General features: G+C 42.9%; 1 protein-coding gene and 1 long non-coding RNA gene across 7 annotated transcripts in view; one reads left to right on the top strand and one right to left on the bottom strand.

Annotated features, from left to right (window-relative positions):
• The window catches only part of dbn1 (drebrin 1), a 30,526-nt gene that overhangs the window by 7,741 nt on the left and 730 nt on the right, over positions 1 to 22,055 (bottom strand). The gene's annotated exons all lie outside the window — the stretch shown is intronic.
• LOC144067727 (uncharacterized) lies at positions 6 to 20,445 on the top strand. Its single transcript, XR_013298030.1, has 5 exons — positions 6 to 79; positions 2,377 to 2,436; positions 5,906 to 5,994; positions 8,381 to 8,637; positions 20,351 to 20,445. It is a non-coding gene; the product is annotated as an uncharacterized LOC144067727 (long non-coding RNA).

Here is a 22,055-nt window from a genome sequence, read left to right as displayed (position 1 = left end):
CAACCCTTGTCTGTGTGGCGAAACCCTGTGTTCTGGCATGTCTGGTTGTGGGAGTATTGCTTCGTGTTTTCCTGTTGCCGTAAGTATTGTTTTGCCTATTTGTCGCCGTGCATCTCCCCTGTTTAGTTTTTATGAAGTTAACTTTGACCCAGAAGTAATTATTTGTATGAGTATTTTGCATTAAAATCCCAAGTTGTGCACCAGCACTTACTTCCCTCTCCTCAATTTGGCTGCGCAGCCGAAGGCAATTCATGACGCAAACGTTGTTTTGAGAACCTACCATGACCTCCCCCCACACCGCCCATGTGACCGCCAACCCCCGCACCCCCCGACCCCAAATTCCGCCCCTGGCCATTTCCTATCATGAAGCTAGGATGTCATGCTTATATTTAGTAGGGCAATCCTTGTTAATAACATTTCAGTTTTACTGATTGTATATCATCTAAATAATGTATGAATGCTCCCTATCTCTGTTTCACACACCCACATTTCCCTCAGACGAGGTCAAATGAAGGTGGGAAGAGATTAAAATCGCCTGGATTAAAGTTGTGGCGTTGCATAACGAAACATTGCAAAAAAACATACAGCCCTTGGATATGGAAATGTGAATTATTATTAGAGTTAGCAGTATTCTAGTGATAATTGTAATATAAAACACGGCTGGTCATTACTGAATCACAGGAACAAAAAAGCATTTACACTTGCATTCACACCAATTAAAAGTCTTCCAATAATAGTACTTTTTAATTAGTGTGAGAAAATGGATTTCAAAAAGGAAGAAGGTTAAAGGATCAGTGAGAATTTCTGGCAATTCCGTCTTTTTCTTCTTCATGTAATTATGAATTCAAGTTGAAGGAAGTAAGGAATCATGCATTTGAAGACAAATGGAGACCACAAAATCAAGGAAAACAAAAGAGAGAGGAAACAAGACAGGTTCATTTTGAGATCACGCCCTATAAATAATTCTCTTTGCCAAGCAGACAGCTGTTTATTATTCATACGCATTCGACCTGACCCAGAAACAGCTCGAGGAAATGTGGAGAGAGTGCAGAATAATGGTCAAGTATCATTTCAACTGAAAGTTGATGAAGACCAAAAAAAAGAAATTAGAGCATGCGTCGATATAATAACAATAATAATAAAAAACAAATGAAACAAAGAAACAGTTGACCTATGTACAGTGACTGAACCTATTCTTGTGAATGGGCTTCAATTGGGCTGAATTTTGTTTTCTTCTGCAACTCCACCAGGAGGCAGTAGAGATTATGGCAGTCAAATGGGATCATTTCATGACTGCACTCAAGGTAGAAATGGATAGGACGTCTATTGCCGTCAAAGGCAGCCAATGAGATGATGAGGGAGACACTTTTGCTCGATACTTGTATTGATTAGAGTGAGTCTGATTACTGATGAGATGATCTCAACTTGATCTAAAAGGAATAACCAGCATTTCAGACTAAGGCAATATCATCTAATCAAATCATGATTAAAGGCTGTGCAATTTTAGATAAAAAAAAAAACCCATCTTTGCTTCAGTTGCCATGACAACATCATTAGTGTGGTCCAGTGAATGTTTGAAAAAGTTTGACAGAAGTGCTTGGAATAAGAACCAAAGAAAAATTGACTAGTTAAGACTTTTTGGGGAGTGTTTTTTTCCTTATATGTAGTTTTTTTTTGGAGTCATCTTAATTCTTCATCTTTTTTCCTACCATAGTTTTCATTTGTAACTCATGATTTCTCATGAGGAGAAAGTCTTGTACTTTTTGGGCATTTTCTTACTTAGACAAAAGCACATCACAAATCCTGGAAGCTGTTTTAAATAGTGGCGAGAAAATAACACGGCGTAATAAACCTCCTTTCCTTTAATGGCAAAAGTATGTGGCCGGTCAGGGGAGTTCCAGTCATACTGACGGAAAAACAGCCAAGTCACAGAGAAGTGAAGACAGCATTGTGTTATTTATTGAGGGAGAAACCAGCATAGCACAGCAGTGACTTCATGCAAAAGCAATGGAATGAAGAATGAAGGCTAAGCCAAGCACAGAGAAAAGGAAAGTCTGGCATCGGCAAAGGCCTTTCAATGAGGATTTTCTGCATGTGATCAAGCTTTTTTTGGTATCACAATAGACCAAAATACTATATATCTGCTCTAGTCCAAGTCCAGAACAGAGCTCTTGTCTTTCATAGCCATTGATGGGGTTGCAATGAACTCCCCAGTCCAAATGGACGTATATCACTGACAATGGCATCCCCTGCCATCCAAAATTTTGGCAAGGTTTTTCCCTAAAAAGCAAAGAAGTGATTGGTAATTCCTAATGACACGATGAATTGAAAGTGGTGTAATTTAAGGCTAATAATGGTGCATTTGCTACCCTTTAGGAGTGTGAGACTTGACCACCAGGGGGCGCGACACCATGCAGATCAATATGGAAGAGCAATGTGAGTACATGAGAAAGCTATATTCCTAGTTATTGGCAGATGTTCAAGTAAATTTGATTGACATGTTCTAATATTGCTTGCTGAATTCATGAAAAATGAGGTTTTTTTTTACATCACTTCTAGATTGTTTTTTTTTCTTTTTCTGAGGGTTGTTGTCTCGCTCTCCGATCAAACCATAAAACATCAGCGGGGGGCCTTTCTGCTTCTTTTCCCCGGAAAACGTCACTTCTCCCGCAGATGTTAAAATGAATGGAGCAGATGGGAATCTATTGCGCGTATCCCGGCCGGCCAAACCGCGGCCGACAACAGCGGCAGCTGAGGCAGCGAATTGAGGAACGTTTTTCCACTCATGTTTTCTGCCTGTTGTTTCATTGCCGTTCCCAAAAAAAGGGCTGACTAGCATTTGAACGCCTGCATGAGCAACGAGTCGGCGTTCCAAATGATTGGCTCATCTGAAATGGGCTGCAGAACAATTAAAAGGCCATTTTAAGGGAAAAAAAAGTCCATTTCTGACCTTGAACTACAGATTTGGACCAAAGTAAGGGACTTGAAACCAAGAGGCCGGGAAACTAAAGTGAAATGAAACCCCGGAGAGTCAAACAGAAGTTGGCCAAGTGCCTTTAACCATTGACACTTCTCTTTTTAGAGCAGGTTTGAGGAAGCCAAATTGGAATTTTCTTTCTCAAGTGCTATGCTAGAACATGAAATTGCTTATGGCTAGTTCCAAAAAAAGAAGAGGTGGTTTTGTTTGATTTTTCTCTCCACAAAATGCCAGTTGTGGCGCCTGGCTTTCCCTTGAGAGAGAGTCATTACCGGGCCTGGGTAATCCAATGCAATCACAACAGTGAGCTGAAAAGCACTGGAGCACCCCGGGGAGAAGCCGGAGAGCAGTCCATCATTCCTCAAATACTTCAAATACCCTCCGTTTGGCCACTCGCCCTCCCTTTTCTCACCTACGCTTGTTTCTCTCCCTGACCTTTTCTTTCTCACCACATTTCCAATCACGTCACGGATTTCAAAGTATATTAACGGCGGCTACCCGGCTTCCTAAAATGGGTCAAATCGATGGAAGCCATCCGCCTAGTTTTGTTAAAAAGGATGTTTTTTGTTGATGGCTGAAGTTTTTCAGGAAGAAATTGGTCAATTGAGGGTAGCCAATGCACAATTAGTAGTCTTTGCGTCCTGCCGGGCTCATGATGGACTTCCTGCAATTCCACCGGCGTCCGAGCGTGCGCAGTCCGCCGCCATTGTTGGGCCGTCGCCATGCGAGCCAATGTAAACAAGAAGGAGGGAGACCAGAATGTTTGGACTGTGTTTGAGCAGGACCTGATGTTTTCGGCCGATAGCCCCGTGCTCTTTTTTTCTATTTCAAGAGATTGTATACAATTCAGAAGTGTTTTTTTTGTGTGTGTTTTTTAAACAAAACAGGATTTCTGCCATTTTCATGCAGACTCAGAAATACAATATTTTTCCATTTTTTCAAAGTTTTAGATCTTTTTAAAGGGCAGACAAAAGAAAAACTACCTTTTTTTGCTATGCCACCATTTTACAAGGGTTATATTGTACGATTCTTATGTGTCTGGTAGTTTTGGGTTTATATTTCCTCATTTTGCGAGTGGGGAGCACAAACAAATGGCTTCCACGGCGGTAGACTTTGTGCCGTGGGAAGCTCAAAGTGTTTTGCATAAGTAGGACAAACAAAGTAGAAGTAAAAGCCGAGGAGGCAAACTAATGACTAGGCTTAAACCCCCCCAAACTATCCATTCCCAAAAGCAGGAACAAGGCTTGGCGGGCACATTAACAAACAACAAACAATAACTCCGAAATAGGAGGGAAAAAACAAACAAAGTTAAAGAGCAAACGAGATGACGAGGAACAGGTGGGTGAGGCGAGAGGCAGCTGAGGCACAATTTGGAAGGAACCAAAAACATTCCACAAATACAAAGCGTGGCATCTGCAGGGATTAGGGGTAAGTGGCCAATCAAAGACTCATTTATTGTCATTTTTCGATGGTTTCATCGAGGATTAAGTGTGAAAAATTCAAGGATCCGTTCTGCCATCTTTAACAAGAGGATAAGCTTCATTTGGATTTTCACATGGCGCCACCTTGTTTTTAACCACTTGCTCTCTTCCCTTGTGACGTGCCGCCAATTTAGAGGGCGACCGATCGTTAACCGGCAACGCATAAGGCTTCAGCTGAGACTAGTAGCAATTCTTCCACTAAAAGTTGATGCAGAAACGGCCATTTTGAGCCAGATTAGACGGGGGAAGTCACCTCCGACAGAGACGTCCGTGTAACACGAGGGAGTCCTCTTAAACAAACACATACACAAAAACAAGAACTCACACAGAGTCGCTTTTGTGAGCTGCCATTGCAGTTGATAGGCCGGATCAGCGTAGGCGATTTCCTTGCTTGGTCCCCCTTCACATGTTTTTTTTTTAATCCATGACATCATGCCCGCCCATCTAATTTGTGCAAAAAAAACAGACACCTGACCCCTGAAAGTAGTGGTTGATGAACGGCAAATTATCATCTTCTGCCCGCTGACCGATTTTCCGTCATACACTCCTGGGTCCTGGGTTCAAATCCAGGTCACTCCACCTGTGTGCAGTTTGTATTTTCTATCCAAACTGGCGTGGGTTTTCTGCGGGTACTCCGGCTTCCTCCCACATTCCAAAAAACACACTCAAAATTTGCCCCTAGCTATGATTTGTTGTTTGTCTCCTCATGCCCTGCGATTGGTTGGCCGCCAATTCAGGGTGTGCCCCAGCCTCGTGGCCAAAGTCAGTTGGAATAGGCTCCAGCACACCCCCTGCGACCCTTGAGTGGATGAAGCGGTTCAGAAAACGAATGCATGAATTCTCTTGTGGCGCAGGAACTGTTTTTAACGGACGCAGATTGCCGAAAGTAACATTTCCGACGGTTTTTCATCTTGAAATGAAATCAGCAGGCCGATTTTGCGAAGGTTGCCCATGTGATTTGCTTCCTGTGGGAGGGGACGACATCCTCCCAACGGGATTGCGCCTTCCGTGACGCGACCAAGCGGCGGTGGGGAAGAGTAATTAGCGGGAGGGAGCGGAGGAGGACGCCAGTGCAATTATCAAGCCTTTTCATATTGGCCTTGTACATGGACTCCGTTATATCATTAATGCTCGATACCCAATAACCCAAATTAATCACGTCCAATCAGATTTCCTCAAACTCATTTACCTCATTGTGGAATGAGGACTTGTCATGAAAAGGCAACAGGAGTCAATTCACAATCTTAATTCTATTAAAATGAATGTCACAGATTTGTTGCCACAATAAAAAACAAAACAAAACAATCTATTTCCACATTTAACTGGAACAGTGGTGGGGTTATTTCTTTTTTGATTGCTTCATGAAGTTTATGGTGCGGCTCGCTTCGCACTTTGCCGTGACCTTTCCAAACTCAATGTCCTTTATCGTATCCATTTGCCATTACAGTCGTCCATTTCCAGCGTTCCCAGTGGGGCTCGGAGAAGGACTTTTAACGGGTGACCCTAAATACGTCGACCGCCGTGATGTTCCTGAAGGTAAATGAATTCCTTGGGTGGGTATCTTCTCGTGGGGTCACCCTTAGGTAACTCGGAACCACGAGACGGTCTCTATTCCACATTTCTGGCAATGAAAATGTTTAAAAAATGGCGTATGACGTAGTAACATCAACATGTTTTACGGTGCAAAGAGAAAGTATTTTGTCAACTGGTAAGATCAGATGACAGCAAATAGACGTGAAACAAATGTTAAAGTACTATATTCTGTACGGTGCAATTGCAAAATTGCACGGATTTTGAACATTAGGGAGATCAACAATGTTAAGTTCTTCAAGCGTACGTCAAGCTTTCATCTCCCAAACGAGATGTTGACCATGTTTGCCACGGACGGAATGACCACGACGCACTGGCTAGAAGTCAATGATTTGATTTGATTCACGGGATTTCACTGGGTGTTCCAAATGGCATTAGTATGCTTTTCTGCGAGCATGCAGCAGCCTTTTAAAGGAAGTGAGTCCTACGCCAAAAAAAAAAGAAAGAAAGAAAGAAAAAATGTGGGTGGATGCTTTAGCGAGAGGCAGAGAGGCCTTCCAAGTGGGAGGACGCCATTGTAGATAACTGCGTCAAATCGGCTTTTTTATGGATATTCATCCCCCGTGGCAAGCAACACCAGAGACAATTTTACCCAAGTGACATTTCGACCATTATTCGTTCAATTTAGTAAAGAATGATCAAAGCATCTGAAAAAGTTTCACATCATCGAAGAAATCAAATGACCTCAACAATCAAAGCCCCCACAAGCAAGCCCTTCTGCTCTTGTATTACGTACTATTTATGTATTGTTTAGTAGAATTACTTTTTCTTTTTTTAAATGGACGGAAAACCACTTTAGATGTGACAATTGAGTCACTTTTTTAAAACCATTTTAAATGTATCGCTTAATAAGATGAAGTGCGTACAGAGAACATCAAAACAGCCAATTGGATTAAAAATTTGAATTAAACTGGACGGAAAACCACTTTAGATGTGACAATTGAGTCACTTTTTTTAATTTACCATTTTAAATGTATCGCTTAATAAGATGAAGTGCGTACAGAGAACATCAAAACAGCCAAAAAGCAGGCAGGCTTTGAGGAAGGGCGAAATTCATGACTCACATGCAAACATGTGCGTACTTTGTTCAGCTTTCTGCTTGATTTATAGACAGGCAAGACCAATCCATAGTACGAAAACTACAACAAATTGGACTCTATGTCCTCGCTGTGTCCCTATCTCCGATATTGTTTTGACTAATAGCGAGAGTGAAGCGGTTTGTGTACAAAATTCAAATCAACAGCATGACGGATTCTAAAGTCAATCTGGTTTAACGCAAACGTTCGCGTTGGATTGGCGAGGGCTGTCAAGTGTGTACGATGGGTCGCGGCGCAAAGTGGTGAGGGGACCCCCTTCCCCCTCCGGCCTGCACTCGGCCTACATCTGGCGAGCTCCCATCTCTGAGATGTGGGCGCCAAAAGACGGCTCTGGAAGATCTCTCCCGAGGTCTGGAAGCGGCGCATTCGGATGAGAGTCAAGAGTTCAGTCATGTCGCTTCAGTCCACGCTCCAGTGGTCCGCCACTGATGCTAAATGACTCGCAAGGCAGCGTCTCTCTCGTCTTTTTAACCACACGTTGCGCCCTTCCCCCACAGACGGAAGCGGAAAGCAAACGAAGCAGACAACCCGATTTGTTACCCCATGTGTGGTCATCGGTGCAAAGCCTTGAATAAATGTTAGCATTCGCTCAAACGGGACCAAAACAACAGAGGGTTTAAACTCCAACTATAAGGTTCCTATTGGCCACATGTGACGAAGTGGCGGTCCGGGGGCCAAATCTGGCCCGCCGCATCATTTTGTGTGGCCCGGGAAAGTAAATCATGAGTGCCGGCTTTCTGTTTTAAGATCAAATTCAAATGAAGAGTATAGATATATATTAAATGTCCTGATTTCCCCCCTTTTAAATCAATCATTGTCATTTTTTAATCCATTTTTTCTGTGTTTTTAGTTCAAAAATCATTTTGTAAAATCTAAAAATATATTTAAAAAAAGCTAAAATAAACATTGTTTTTGATCTATAAAAAACGGAATATTCAGGTCTTTTAATCCAGTTCTTTTAATCCATTTATAAAAAATATATCTAAATATTATATCTAAAACGGTCCGGCCCACGTGAAATCAAGTTTACGTTAAAGCGGCCCGCGAACCAACCCAAGTCTGACACCCTTGCTATTGGCCAATACTGCAGACTGTACACAGGTCCTTCAACATCAGGTTTTGGTGCAAACTGAAGTTACATCTAATGTCGTAATTGCCATTCATAGCGAGACTTAAAATTGTATTTCTTGCCCAAAGTGCATTGACACTGCTAATCTTTGCTTTCTATTTGACAGGAATACTTTAGAGCAGTTGCAAAGCGAGAATGGACCGTCCCGTTCAATCAATGACTCTCCCCCAAAAACGCCGACTGCGATGAATGCCTGCGGCGAAAGCGGGAAGCATTACGGGATCAAGCGGCGAGGACGGCGATCGAGCCGCCTAAAAGGGCTGCCCGGACGGCTTTCTGTCCTTGAACACAAATCAACCCAAGAGCGCCATCCATTGAATAAAACATGCCGCTGAATTGACTTCACTGACGGGAAAAGCAAAGGTAAGCATCCGTAAAACCGGTTAAACGCGTCGGGTTTTTGTATCCATTCAAAGATAATCCAAGTTATTTTAATAGGTTAGGTTAGAACTTTATTTCATCCCGTATTCGGGAAATTTCAGAAAGACACAAGACACACAAGACATTCTAGACCTAGGTAAAAAAAACTGGAGCCACACACAGGAAGTCCACAAGGTTTAACAATTAAACAATTATTCCAAATCCCTTTGCATACGATTCATAACAAATAATTGACATGTTAGCATTTAGTCTTTGAGAGAAAACACTTGTTAACGCTCATCTCAAGGGTGGAAAAATGCTCAATCGAAAAATGTCTGTTCGAGCCAATTGCCTGTTCAATTCAAGCCTAGGAATATAAAAAACATACTTCAGTAATAAAACACTTGAGCTCCAAACAATCCGTCAAGGCCGTTAGCAGCCGTCATAGCACTTTCCGTCTACGAGTGGGTGTTAACCAGAATAGATTTAAGGGTACTGACAGCTTTGTTCTCCAGGTTGCTCTGACACAGAATCGCTACTCTCATTTTTCAAAGAAAAACGTGTGCATAAAAAAAAAAAAAATCAGCCATATACATTTTTCACTTCATCATTTACACCCTCGCAAAATGACTGATTTTTTTCAAGGGCTTTTAAAAGTATACTCGGCTAACTATGAAACGAAAAGATTCCATTTGGGTGTTTTATTGCCTTTTGTTGGAGATGTTCTGAAATGGGCCGCAGTAATGGTTTGTTTACAGTATGTATGAGGTATGGGTATGATGACAATTAGGCTTTTGTCTAGTCAATGATGATGACAAGCCTATCTGATTTTATTTTTTATTTTTTTTATTTTTATAATATTTAGATTTTTTTTAAAATAAATGGATTAAAAGAACTGGATTAAAATCCCTGAACATTCATTCTTTTATAGATCTAAAACAATATTTATTTTAGCCTTTTTTAAATATATTTTTAGATTTTACAATGATTGATTTAAAAGGGGTAAAATCAGGAAATGTAATATACATCTATACTCTTCATTTGAATTTGATCCTAAAACAGAAAGTCGGCACTCATGATTGACTTTCCCGGGCCACACAAAATGATGCGGCGGGCCAGATTTGGCCCCCGGGCCGCCACTTTGACACGTGATGTACTGCATAGAACAGCAAGCACACAACTTGGGATTTATTCGGACGGCATAGGCAACATTTTCCGTTTCTCGGGTACTGGTACCGCCCCACGGGACGATTCCAAGCCGCCGTAGTACTATTTATACTCTCTCATGTCCAATGACAGATAGCGCTGCGTCACCTTCTTTATTATTTACATCCTCATTCAATCTAGCAAATGATTTCTGTGCAGTAGCAGCGGTTTTCAGCTGAAACGGGGATTTTAAGTGCTAGAAAGAAAGGAATACAGTTCACTTTAAAAAAAGCCATCTCTGCCCCCGACTTTCAGACGCCTTTGCTATCAAATGTTTTGTCGATTTCTGCAGCCTCTTTTTGGGTTCTTGACATCCACACCAGTTCTAACCGAGCCCGGTGACAACACACTCGATCAATAGTCTACTATTACACGGGCGATGATGTGAAGGTTCCGCGTTATCCGTTTATTGTTGTGACCATTTAGGCCGTACATTTACGGGTTCTGACTTTTGCAGAATTAAGAAGTATATCCACTGGACTCTCGCTAGTCGTTTGCAGATATGCAGAAATCCTGACCCCGAATTTCCGAGCTGCGAGGCACACTATGTAGTCCACCATCCCGCTGATCTATCATCTCAACACAATGTGTCGGGATACTGTTTATAAAGCAGTAGAGAGGGCGCAGAGTGCGTGCGTAGGGAATTGGGAGTGTGCGATGAGCTTTATGCTTTACATAATAGCCTTATTCTGTGGAACTCATAAACTCTGCCCCCCCTACCCCCCGAAAAAAACCCGACCTAATCTCTCTCCGTGCCGAGGGAGGGGCGGCAGAATTTGCGCCAACGAGGCAGGAAGATGAGAGCACTTCATCGAGCGGCCATTGCTTTCTATTTTCAGAGACAATTCAATCATTTCTTTTTGACGGGGCAACCGGTTCCGACGTCGATCTCGTCAGCGATTTTCTGCTCTTTGTCGGGTCCAAACTGGGAGGTTCGTGCAGCGTCTAGGCCGAGTGACCATGGCGGTTCAGTCAGTGGCGAGGCGAGGCCAGGGAAATTTATAGGGACAGCAAAGTGCTGATGACTTTATGCCTCCGGTTGGGACGTATTCCAGAGACGCCAACTCAATTACGTCTGACAATGGTGGATTGCAATGGACGCTTCCGTAAATAACTTTGGCTTTTCCTGTGCCTCGGACATTCTGCCGATTTCCGCTCAGCGTTTGCCACCCGTGCGTCTGAGTTCGGAAAGTCAGAGGTCGGATCAAGGCCTTCCCGTCTGGAGTTTTCTCCGTGGTTTTATGGAGGGTTCTGGCCACTCTGTCTTTTTTCCTCCAATCTGAAAAACCTGTAGTACGATCTTCAGATCAAGGGAGATTCTCCATGTTGCCCTGCGATTGGCTATCGACCTATCCAGCCTCTGATTGTATCTGGTTGAAATTTCGCCCTGCGTTCAGAAAGGACCTTTCCCAAAATTCCTCCACCGAATCGGAGGAAAAGACCCGTCTGAAATGTTCATGAGAGAAAAAACCTGTAAAGCATGATCACTCATCCAAAAAGACATTTTTCCCAAAAATCTCGCTGTTTTGCAGCATTTGGCTCGGCTTATGTCTCACCGCAGACGCGATGTGTCAGCCATACGGCGGAAAAGAGCGACAAGCGCAATTGGCTGGAGCACGCTGACGCCCAGATGGTCCAAGAAGGACGCGTGCAGCACCAACGGGAGGTTTTCTCTCTGTGCTTTTCGTCGTATGCCACCGTCTGTGAACGCATGGCATGATTCCGGCCAGAAACGGCAATTTAACGACAATAAAAGATTGATTTGAAATGAAATATTCAAGGTCTGGGATGAAGCTATGTACATTGGGTCAGCATTGTGCTAAAATAGCTGCGAGGCTTGAATTGAAAGCGATGGAGAGAGAAAAACAAGGAGCTTCGGGACAAAAGACGACATGAGGTCACCTTATGAACCCTTTTACGGAAATCATCCAAATCTGAAACCAAGCAAATTTCATCCAACACCCCCCCAAATTTCAAGACAACTCGCTGGAGATACACAGAAAAATATGTAACACGGCTTGTATCCAGGCAGAAGGCGTGAAGCCTGGGTGGAAACTACCCACAATGCCTCTGTGGACCAGCAACCCTCCCTCCCTCCTGTGAAAGCGCACACTTCACTGCAAAGCGGCAGAACGCTGAACTCAGCAAACAGCAGGCCGATCTGCCACCTCTCCTTTTCTCGTTATTCCCTCATTTTACTACTGGCGAGATAGTTTTCGGAGCTTTTGGCAAACGGGAATGAATAATCGACTCCGACGCGTTCAGAGACATCCGAGGGTCAATCCATTTTCTGCCAACGGTGAAATGTGACAAGGAAAATGAGCTCAGTGTTATGAGTCGGTTATGAAACAGGAAGGTTTACCGTATGATAGTTATGCGCGCGGCTAGAAGGCTCCTTGGTCATAATTCCACCGCCAAAAATGATAAGAAATAGGCAAAAGTTGAGGGAAGTTGAGAGAAGCTCGTACTTATTTGCGCCATTGTTTTGCGTCCTTTTGGGAAGTATCTCGTCCCAAAATAGAAAATTTCCCAAAGTGCTTTTCACCCTGGCGCAATAACTAAAAAAAAGGTCGACATCTAAAATGAAACAAGTTGTGGCTGTCGGATTGTTCTGCCACGGGGTTATGATCGGGATCATTCAGTTCTGGGTGCGCAGGGGGGGCTGGATTTTATGGACCTTTGTCTTTGTGACGCTACAGGACATCGAGTTGTTTCAAGATGTGCTTTTGCAGTGTTGCTTAACTGGTTATTTCCGATGAACTGACGGAAAGAATAACAATTGAGAAGTTTTCTTGGGAAAATATTGACTTTTACACGTATATCCTATTTCAAAAACACAATATTGTCATTTAGGGATTGGATTGAGTCAAATGATTTTTCCTCTATGAGACGATTTGATTTGTGGTTGTCTGCTCTGTGGCACCCCCAACTGCCCTCCCCATTAGTCTGGTATTTAACTGGGATTTGTGTGGCACGCGTGTGTCTGCGAAGCAAAGGATTTGGCTAAACATGCTCAGCCCCAGCGGGGGTGAAAGCTCGGACGCTGAGCCCCCCCAAAAGAGTAGAGACTCACAGGCCAGACCCCCGAACACCCCCAATATAATCTCTGCCGGGGTTGTCACGATAGCTAAACTACGTCCGTACCGACGACCTGGAAAATAGCGCAGTTTCCGTTTTTGAGGCGGAAAAAGGGCGCTTTTGTTTCAGGTGGGTGATTTAAGCCACTCCCTCTATACATTTCTTGCTTCATCCTAAAACCGCGCCTTGTTTTGTTCGTGGACGGAAGATGGCTGACATGCTGACATGCTGACATCACGTCAACACCAAAAATTCTTTCGTTCTTCAGTCAACTGGCCCGCGGGTGAAATCACTCAATGCACAGCCGAAGCCTTCAAAGGCTTCAAACAATACAGGTGGACCACCAAAAACGCGTGTTTTTGTGGGTCTAGTGCACAGGTGTCAAAGTGGCGGCCCGGGGGCCAAATCTGGCCCGCCGTATTATTTCGTGCGGCCCGAGAAAGTAAATCATGAGTGCCGACTTTCTGTTTTAGCATCAAATTCAAATGAAGATTATAGATGTATACTATATTTACAGATTTTTCCCTTTTTAAATCAACAAATGCAATTTTTAATCCATTTTTTTGCGTTTTTAGTTCAAAAAGCTCAAATAGACATTCTTTTAGATCTAAAAAAAACAATAACGGAATATTTAGGCCTTTTGATCCAGTTCTTTTAATCCAATTTAAATATATATATATATATATATATAAATATTATATCTAAAAGTTGACGTTAATGCGGTCCGCCAACCAACCCAAGTTTGACTTGTCCTACAACTCCATTTCCTCTCATTTGACTTTTATTTATTTTATTCTGTTTTTCTCTTCACTTGAAAGCAGCATTTATTCGTTTCGCTCTTTCGTTTTTTTCGTGGGATCGGATCCCGGAGGCTGAAAATAACAATAGCAGCAACAGGATTATTAGGTCTCGCTAGTTTAAAAAAAAACATTTGTATTCAGTTGTGGTTTAGAATACTGTAGCCTAATTTTGTAAGAGAGAGAGAGAGGCGTGTGTAACGCTAGCCGGCATCCGGATAACCACCGACGCAGCTGCTTGGATTCAACAAAGACAAAAGAGCCAAGAGGCCGCCAGAATGCCAAAGATGGGGATCAGCTGGACTGATGCGCAAACAAAGACGAGCCGCTTTTCTATCCGGGAGGCATCGCCAGCTAAACTGTACGCATTCGCCGTGAAGGACGACTTAACACGTACGTGTCATACATATTGTAGTTACATTACTGCCTCCCCTCGTGGTCAGGACGTGCTTATATTGTTATTTGGATATCCTCTTATCTGGGCAGCTTTCAAAAAGTCATCATTTTTTAAAATTCAATGAAGAAATTGAATTCAATTCCTATGCATTCACCGGGATATTTCACAGCTCATTTTTTTCAGATTTTCTTTCAAATCCCCCAAAAATGGGCCACGTGACGTTTATAGGGTCAAATTCGTCATTTGAGTTTGAGATGGAAGTTATCATTTTTTGTTACATTTCCAAAGGCAGTGGTCATGAAATTGTCCCAGCAATACAAAAGATTGGATTCATAATCTAGTTTCCGCGCAAATAATTCCTGACTCTTCAACCCCGATCACGTAAAACGCGAGGGCTTCCAAATCAGACAGACGGCTTCCTGGTATCGCGTTTGGACGTGGGCGCGGCTCGCCAGTGATTCTTATAGACGACATTCTAAGTCGGAGGAGTCAAGCTGCGCTCAGCCGCTTTGGTGCCAACTCGCCTGCCGGGGGGCTTATGGGATTGATAGACCAACGGCGGGGGATCGACATGACACTGGCGACGAGGCTACAATTAAAAAGTCCAGCTGAAGTGACTTGTTTGTCACACTGGTAAAGATGGCGGCTGCTGGGCTGGAGATTGGAAGTAGCTACCGATAAATTGCTTCATTTCCTCTGCGTTGCCGTAAACTGGCCTTGTCTTGAGTTATTTTGAAGGGGAAGTAAATTTACAGGCTGCACCCTGATCACTTTAAATCACAGCTATCAAAGTGCAGGCCCGGGGGTCAAATCTGGCCCGCCGCATCAGTTTGCGTGGCCCGAGAAAGTAAATCAACTTTCGGTTTTAGGATCAAATTCAAATAAAGATTATAGATGTAAATTATATTTCCTGATTTTCCCCTTTTTAAATCATCCATTGCCATTTTTTAATCCTTTTTTTTTCTTTTTGTGTTTTTAGTTCAAAAGGCATTTTGTCAAATATGTTCTGTTTTCCTCTTTAATATTGAACATAATTAAAAAAATATTTTGTTTCCTTTTGAAATGGAAAACAAAGAACCTTTTCCCTGAAAAAAAAAGCTAAAATAAACATTGTTTTAGATGATAAAAAAAGGAATATTTAGGGCTTTCGATCCAGTTTAATCCAATAAAAATATCTAAATATATCTATTATATATATATTAAAAAAAGCTCAAATAAACATTGTTTTAGATGATAAAAATGGAATATTTAGGGCTTTTTATCCAGTTTAATCCGATTAAAAAAAATCTAAATATATCTATCATATATACTTAAAAAAATATATATATCTAATATTTTGCGTTAATGCGGCCCGCGAACCAATTAGATCCCAAAAATTAAAACGCTGTCTGAAAATAATTGCAGAAGGATGATCTAACTCATAAAACAACAATGAGAGAAGAAAAGCCAAAATATTTCAAATAAAAGATGTCCCGTTCGCCCATCTCAATAAATGGACTCTTCCGCTCAGAATGTAATCAGCAGCAGACATTTTAACGGCATGAGCACACGTGGAGGGGGCGGGGAGCAAAAAGACATGAATATTTATGAGCAAAGCAAAGGACAGAGAGACAGACACAAAGGAAAAATGGCAGGCGCTCGCCGCTGTACGACGGAACATTTCAAAGAGCAGTAAAAATCATAAAGCGTCGCGCCGACGATTAAGTCGTAAGTCAACTCCGGAAAATACAGATTCAATGCGGCACTTTGGGTAAAGAGCTTTTTTTTCAGGTCAGGCGCTTTGCGCTTTCGCATCAAAATCCAATTGTTTGGCGACCTTATCTGCCCTTATCGTGGGATAAGAATTCTTTTCACTCGGCGCGGTCGGAGCGACCTGCCGAAAAATGCCAAGAGTTCACGTCGGAGTCACCGCCGCTTTCTAGGTTTCTTTCCGGACGTGGGTTTGTACACCCCGCCGTTCTCGAGTGACCGCACGGAAATGAAACGTTGCCTCGGAATCTGTTTTTAAGATGAGAAAAATATGTTTCTCCCACTTTGGCAACCGTGACGATCGACTATCGTAAATGTTGAGCGTTTTTTATTCTATTCCTGGCGTGATCGCTTGAAGTATTCTGCAATTTATCAAGAATTGTGAAGAAGATCATGCATTTGCTGCCATTATTGTTCTGTGCTGAAGGCAAAAAAACTCAATGAAATGGAACTGACATCGTTTCCGTCAAAAGTTAATCAGCTTGAAATGATTTTGGGGTTCGCCATACGCGTTCCGATCAAGGCCAACTTGTACTGCTGACCCAGAAATCACATTGAAAAAAAAGCCTTTTTGAAAAGCAAGCATACAGCGTTCCCCATTTAACGGCAGCCGTCCTCCGACTTCCAACCAACAATCAAATATTCTCCTCCCACATTCTCTAGCGTCAACGTCTGTTAACCTCATTTCCACTAAACGCGATCTTTGGACTGTCTTTTGACGGACAAAGACAAATAAATCACTTGACATCTTTTAGTTTGTCGTAGCAGAAGAAAAGAATAGCGGTGAGCAAAGCAGGGTTCATTTGGGGGCTCATCGACAAAATATTCCAAGCGGGAAACAGACGGATAAGACATGAGTGCCACGTGAAAAAAAAGAGAAAGAGGGATTCATCGAGCTTCCCGACAATTACGAGTGTCTGTTAGCAGAAGCTGCGAAAGAGGAAGGCTTTTCTACTGAGCTCGCTCTGAATCACACGGGCGACCATGCCAACTGACACGTGCGGGATACGAGGGAGGCGGTGGGGGGGGGGGGGGCTCCGTCATGACAACCATTCGCTTCGGACGGCCATTTATTATCTTTCAAAGGCCAACCATAAAGTCCCCCGGGCTGATGGTGACGTCACTAAATACGAAAAATACCTCAGAGTCAACATGGATGAGTGAGTGGCTTCATCTGGACGGATGCTTTTGTCAGTCAGAAGATAGAAAGATTGTTTGCCCTTATTAATGATTGCAATTCCCCTTATGAAGTGAGAACCTCCTGACTACTAGTAGTTCAAATTTGTCCTCTTTTCAGGACATTTGTAAACCTAAATATCTCCCACCCAGCGCATCCAATCAAATGACCTACTTTTGTGGTCTATAGAGGGCATTCATAACATTCCAATGATACCAAATTTGTTCTGCAGTATTCCAATGACTTCACATAGATTGGGGAATTTCAAAATAAATGCAACCCGGCACATAATTACTCACATATGGTGCACTTAAAAGTCTACAATTTTCTCCAAAGTGAACGGGGTGTCCAATCAGTATGCACTAAATTTGAGATTGACAGCTTGACATTGCTTGCTGACACGCTATATTTTTATAGTCAAAAGGGCGGAAATGTGGAAGCGCATATCATGCTTAATGCATGACAATATTAGCAGTCGCCGATGACGTTTTCGTCTGGTACTACTGACCGAGACGATCCGGATTAGAGCCGAAATGGGTAAAACCAGATCGGTTTTACAAGAAAACGTACTCAATAAAAAATCCCGTACAAAATTCTTATACGGCGTACACAATTTGAAATGATAAAAAAAAACCGTATGAAATACGGGATAAACGTACACGTTGACAGGGAAGCACTTTAATAAAATCGGATTGATTTTCCAGAGACAATGGAGCAGGATTATAGATTCTGTCGGCCCGAGGCGGATTGTATTGGATTGGCAACATATTAAGGCTGAAATCTGAGTTAAAAATAAGAAGAAGAAGCGCAAACGCATACTAGAAACACAGAGATGCACAGAGATGGGTTCAATCAAATTAAATGGAACAAACATTTGAATTCATAAAGCCTATCAGATGACGAGCGGCCGGCGCTTCGCATTCCGTCTCGCAGACAAAAGAAACTCAATATTCTCTCGAGGCCGAAAAGAAAATCGATGATACAGTTCGCGAGCCCGTCCAAAGAATACCGCGGTGTAGCCTTCGTAGCCCCAAGGCAAAAGAGTCCGGCACAAAGATGTGTCTGTTGCGCTTTTGTTGGAGTTAATAATCGAAAAACAAAACATTGGCTTCATTGGCTTGTGGTGCAGATGTTAGCCAAGTCAATGACAAAAGTCTTCAGTGTCTTTTGCCCTAAAAAGAGCCACACTTGACCCTCATGAACCTCAGAACTATTGGGCAGATGTGCTGAGCAACAGACTTACGGTTCTGCGTGGATGTCGCGCCGATTCCAAGGCTCTCGCCGCGACTCCATCCGTGCGTCCGTGGCGAAAGCTGGCTAGTGTTTCTATTTTTGTCTATGCGGAGGACAGATCCGGCGGCTTTTTAGTTGAAGTTGATGAGGACAGAGAGGAAAAATTCCAAATTTAGATCCAAGTATGAGCTGGATTCCCAGAAGTAGGAGATTGGGGGACAGGTGGGTTTGTTGAAGAGAAATATCTGGTGGAAAGCATTTGGCTAGGGAATGTAAACCTAGGAAATGTCACAATTCATTTGAAATGTGCTTAAAACTTTTCACGTAAACTAAATTTGACCTTTCAAATAAACACGCCGGGCCAATGCGCTGAAGAACGTAGGCAAATATTTGAAAAGAAGCGAGCCTTGAAGTCATTAAAGTCATCTATACGTTTCACAAAATTCGTAAAAACAAACTAGTCAACTTTCTCTCAAAGACCCTGATAATAAGCACAAATTGTCTATGGGTGGAAACAAGTAAATACCTCTTCTTCTTGAGCCATCATCTCCAACTTGTACTCTTCCAATATGAAGGAGCTCGAGTATATCAAATATCTTCAAGCGATTGTTTAACTTGATACGAAAGCAATAGCCCAAGCGAGCATTCCACGCTGTCTTTTCCAGCGTCTTTGAGTCTTTTGTTCAGTTCACCTTGAGTCTGCACAGCCTCTCTTACTCAGAATGCCTCACCGAATTGAACGAAGCGCTCAATTTTTCAATTGTTGTGTAAGGTAGCATGAAGCCGAGTCAAAAGTCCAAGTGGCTGCTTTCTGTCTTGTCCGATTTCAGCCCAGCGAATGACATCTGTGTCGCATCTGTCTAATGAGCAGGAAGGCCCGAAAGCACGTTCATTGGCGGTTCCTGTGCGCCGCCCGATCGGGAAGCTGACCTCAGCGCCGCACGCTGCCGGCTGTAACGCGATATCGTATGTTTGGGGAATGTTTCCTGCGGGTTAGGACCCCCATTAGAACGACGGATGGGTATTAACCGCAAAATCTTAGGAATGCCAAGACTGGAAGAAGCTGGTGATGTAGAGGAGAGGAAAACATCGTCCTTCCTGTGTTGGCGCCCCAGCTGGTGATGGAGCAATAGTTATTGATTATCGCTAATTGGAAAAGCAAAGAGAAGAGCACAATTGATTGGGCAGGCTTTTGCTGACGAACGGTGGTCTTTAAATCAAAGGCTACGGCGCGGTTGTCGATGAATGATGGCTCAAACACATCCTACTTGCCTACGACCCAATTTCTGGCGATACGCCAGGTAACTAAAAAAATGATGACTGACTCAAGGGGTACGCCTTATATGCGCACAAGACTTGCTATACTTTTTTTCACCAGTAGCTCTCGGCAAAGTAACATTTACTACTTATTGGTTATTTTCAGTTTTGCAGTAAGAAAACCACCATTACATAGTGGATGAATTAATTCCTTATGATATTGACCCTAATAATGTGCTTCTGATTCATGCAGTATCTCCGAAATACCACGTGCGATGATTTTTCTTAAGATTTTCCCATCAAAGTAATACATTTGTACTCCCTTTTAAAACCATGAATATGGAGGTGAAAATTGTGAATCAGGGGGCGTCTTATACCGGAGAAATCGTCAAATTCAACGATTTTAGGCAATTTTACGGGTGTGGCTTATACGCGGGATGGCTTATATGCGAGTAAATAAGGTAATCACTAATAAGAAAACTGAGAACTGACAGGCAAAATTGGTCACTTGATTAATTTGATGAACACAATCTCCATCTTGTGTCACCCGTAAGCAATTGTAAAGCTCATGGCGGGGGCCGATGACCATAATTGTCCCCCCACGACACCAGCGCATTGAAAACGTTGAATAATAATTCTCGATAAGCCTCTAATCTTGCCACCGGAGCAGCCCACGTGATTCCAAATAAACCAAGCCGGGATGCATCTCTTTGTGACAAAACCACAAGTTGATCTGATTGCGAAAGAAAAAAAGAATAAACTAAGACAAGAAACAGGAAGCAGAACTGGTCATCTTCTGACTTTTATGCTCTTGCCTAACAGGGCTGATGACTGCTAGTTCTGCTATCAGCGTAAACACAGCCTCACCCCCAACAAGAGGAGATGAGCGCCTCATCTGTCCTGTACATCTACCCCGCGTTGCCATGGGAGGGAAATAACGATTGGTTTGGGTGGGGGGTGGGGTGGGGAGGGGGTCCTGAAGCCATTCAACTACGCCCATCCAATCTGGAATTGCCCTGCTGTTACACTCGCTGAAATGCTGGAAGATTTCAGATGTTGCTAATAACAAGGACTCCGAGTGATAGCACTTCTTTAAAAAAATAATAATAATTCTTCTAACTAACGGACCTCTCAGATCTGATTTCGAATGGCTTATTTTCAGAAAATGAACGACGTTTGGTTTTTATGGTGGAGAAAAAAAAATGTAATGACATCCCAGCTTGACTCCTAGCTGCTTCCTGACATAGAAAATTGATCTTCCCATTGCTAATCCTACAAGCTGGGTTTGTGACCCCCCTACCATTGACTCCCCTAAACAGACACGCACAGTACTACTCAGAGCCCAAAGTCATACATTCCCGATAATTTCAGTTTGGAGTCATCTCCGGAATACTAACGGAGGAGTCTCGAGTCTGTTAGGGTGGACATTTTCAAGTCAGCTGTTTGAACAATATGGATGGCGTGCTTCCTTCCCGTCCGCCCTGGAGGACTGTGTGCTTACTGGGACAGCGGGAAGTGGTAGGAGGGGTGGGCTGCTAAAGGGGTGTTACGTGTTGTTCGGGGGTCAGACGTGTTTGGAAGTCTGCTTTTGTTCAGATCTCGTCAAGTGTGAAAAACGGGGGCAGGCCACAAGCCCGAGACGTCATCGCCATCATTTTAGGGGGGTTTCAAATACACGCCATTTATTATTGACTAGGAGAAAAACTAGTCGGTGAAATGTTGTCAAAGTTGATCGTTCAAAAAGATGACCTAACATTCGTAGACCAGAAAAATGAGGATTTCAATGGGAATGGTTAGATTGTAAAGGGCCACAAATGGGCTCAAGTTCTTTATGCATTGTCAACATTTTCCATTTTAGTGCCCATTTTGAGGCCCATTCTCAAATCAGCATCTTAATACCAATCTGAGCCAAAGTCTAGGAGAAACGTCGTTTACCCGACTTAACTACCTTAACCCAGCTGCTTACCGGTCACATTCAAGGACAAGTGGCTTACAGTTTAACCAAAACGCAGGCTGAAAAGTCAAACATGACCTCTGTCGCCGTTACCTGCGCCGTCGGGCGTCCCGGAGGAATAAATCATTTACAAATTACTCACAGCTGGAGGGAATCAACAAGCTACTGGCAACGGCGAGCAATGACAAAGCCAATTGAACGAAAGCTGGCGGGACATTTTTATGTTTACACCATTTTTCTTTCTTTCTCACTAAATCCGCAGAACAGATATTTTTATGGCCGGTTGCAAATCAAATTTGTGTCTCCCCATCTTTTTCCAATCAGTTCCCTCTCAGAAGTTGCACAATCCGTGAAATGGAACCTTCCCACTGCAATATCTTTTGCATTTTCTTCTTTGACCAGACCTGTAAAAATTTTATTTTTTAATCGGAGCAATTAGTAAGTATCCAGACAGGCAGTAACAACAACAGAGAAGTCCACATAAGTGGCCAAGATGTCAAAAGATTTCCAAATATGTCACTACTCTGAGACCGAATATGGATTTGTCAAGCCATCAAGCTGTCCGCGCTGATT

The sequence above is a fragment of the Stigmatopora argus genome, chromosome 22 (assembly GCF_051989625.1).
Source record: "Stigmatopora argus isolate UIUO_Sarg chromosome 22, RoL_Sarg_1.0, whole genome shotgun sequence".
NCBI classification, from domain to species: domain Eukaryota; kingdom Metazoa; phylum Chordata; class Actinopteri; order Syngnathiformes; family Syngnathidae; genus Stigmatopora; species Stigmatopora argus.
This window is presented reverse-complemented; position numbering and strand designations above follow the sequence as displayed.